Source organism: Babylonia areolata, chromosome 19 (assembly GCF_041734735.1).
Source record: "Babylonia areolata isolate BAREFJ2019XMU chromosome 19, ASM4173473v1, whole genome shotgun sequence".
NCBI lineage: Eukaryota > Metazoa > Mollusca > Gastropoda > Neogastropoda > Buccinidae > Babylonia > Babylonia areolata.
Window position 1 is genome coordinate 31954249 of NC_134894.1, and position 2500 is coordinate 31956748.

The window sequence follows — 2500 nt, forward strand, 5'->3', positions numbered from 1 at the left end:
TTGCTCTTAAATACTGTCCCGTGATAGCTCAGATGGTAGAGCGGAGGACTGTAGCGGCTAAATCTGGCAATCCTTAGGTCAGTGGTTCGAATCCGCTTCGCGGGATTTTTTTTTTTTTTTTTTTCCTTCTTTTATTCTCAAACTTTTTCTCTCTACCATCGCATCCCACCCCCCCCCTCTCTCTCTTTCTCTCGCGTTTCTGTTAATGTTATCAATCTACCAAGCTAGCAATAACAGCCAGTTATCCAACCACTGTTAGTCAGTCAACCACTTTATTAATTAATCAATCGATCAGTAAATCAACCAACGAGTTGATTAATCAATATATCAGTAAATCAATCTACCAACTGTTTGATTGATTGGTTGATTGATTAACCAGTGGATCAATTAGTCGATTAATGAATTGATCAAACAATGAATAAAACTCATGATTGTCTCCTTTCTGTGTTTCCTGTTTGAAGTTTAAAAAAATGGGGGGCGGGGGTATTAGGAAGCTTCTTTCCAAATGAAATAAAAGGGTTCGTTAGAAAATAAGAATAACGATCACTGAGACGGCGGGACTATTTTGCACTCTTGAAAAAATAATGTGTCGTCGATTATTTCCTGTATTGGGGTCTGATTATGTCAAGGGAAACAATCCATGCTTGCCAAAAGTAAACGCTGCTTTTAGTTACTTCCCTTAGACCTTGAGCTTATCGAGAAAATGGCAAAACAAGAAGCAGCACATGCAGGAAGTAAAATGAATAAAACAAAATAAAAAAAATAGAATAGAATAAGGTAAAATGACATATGTATCTATGTATTATCTGTTTGTTTATTCATTTATTTATCAATCTATCTATTTATCTATCTATTTATTTATTTATTCATTTATTTGACGCACTGATGTAAGTTTTAAGCTTGTCATCTGACTAACATCCCAAAAGACTGTGCGTTGCAAAATAATACAGGTACAATTTCATACACAAATTTAAAAACAAACAAACAAACAAAACAACAACAAAAAACACGAGTAAACAACTTTATATCTATCTATCCATATTACCCCCTCCCCCCCCCCCCCCCCCCCCCCCCCCCCCCCCCCCCCCCCCCCCACATACACACACACACACACACACAGATGCATCTAACGAGAGAGAGCCGGTGACAGAGAGTGAGAGAGAGAGAGAGAACAAGAACAAATGGTTTAATTGCGTATAGGCCTGTGACCCATTGCACTGAAACATATCATACATAAAGAAACATACATGAAGGCGCAAAAATAAGTAAATAAATAAAAGACAGATAAATAGATAACTTAAATGAATAGATATTTTTTTTTTATAATTACGTCCTCACTTATCCGTTAGAGATCATCCTTGTGAGAAAACACTTAAATGGCAAAAATGTAATTAATTATTGTCTTTCCTTAACTAGTTGTTGGTACAGAATCATGATTCACTATGTCTCTGCGCTTAAAAGCCAGAAAAAGAAACTTTGAAAGATTTAGTTGACTGTCGAGTCCACCATTCAAAATACTTGCACATTGCTGATCTCGTGTCAAGTATGAGCTGGAATTATTTATGCAGTATTTCAACCTAAGGTCACTGTAGTTTGGGCATTCAAACAGTACATGGAATTCATCTTCACAGTCAGCAGAACAAAGAGGGCAACCCATTTGACCAACAGGGGAAAAGCGGTGTGTGTGGCTATTTATAGCCTAAACACCCATTCTGAAACGTGCACAAATTGTTTTGAAATATCTATTATCAATGTAATCAAAGTATTTTTCACATTCGATGGCACTTATAAATGAATGATACAATTCAAAGCGCCTGATTTCTGACACGCGCGCATACCAACGCTGACAAAAGCAATTCTGTAAGCGCTCTCTAAGTACTACATATGAAGAGTTTCTCATCCCCAACTTCCCCAAACATCCAAACATAACCAAAACCATTTGTACAGATAAGGTTGTTTACGTACGTAACCCAATTTGGTGCATTACCATTTCTGTTTTGTATGCCGTAAAGCAAATCATAGGCTTTTCTAGAATATCTTGACAATGACTGTTTATGTAGCCGAAACCAATATATAGTATACATCTCGCGGCAGAGTTTATAAACAATGGGTATCTTCCAAGTTCGCCGTATACCATATCATTAGGAGTGAAAGGAGGGACGCTTAGTAGTAATTTGCCGGCAAGCTTGCAAATGGCTCCTTTCTATTGATTCTCGTGGTTTGAAACCCCATAGCTCCGAGCCATACAAAAGAACGAGAGAGAGAGAGAGAGAGAGAGAGATGTTCCTTTCGTTTGTTATGGAGCTGGAGAGATAGAGGTCTGCTGAGTATTATGCATAGAAGACCAGAGGAGTAAGAGTAGTCCCAATGGGTACATTCATTAATCACTCGGCCATCAATCAAAGCGTGTTTTCTAAAAAAAAAAAAATGTCGTTTATAAACAATAGAAAATAGGAACAAGAATAATTAGGCATCATCTTGACCGGCCACTGAAACTGAA

At 37.5% G+C, this 2500-nt stretch overlaps 1 protein-coding gene and 1 non-coding gene across 2 annotated transcripts in view; both read left to right on the forward strand.

Annotated features, from left to right (window-relative positions):
* Positions 1–2500, forward strand: part of LOC143294146 (secretin receptor-like) — a 166648-nt gene that overhangs the window by 67804 nt on the left and 96344 nt on the right. The window lies entirely within an intron of this gene.
* Trnay-gua (transfer RNA tyrosine (anticodon GUA)) lies at positions 18–105 on the forward strand. Its single transcript is given in 2 exon segments — positions 18–54; positions 70–105. It is a non-coding gene; the product is annotated as a tRNA-Tyr (tRNA).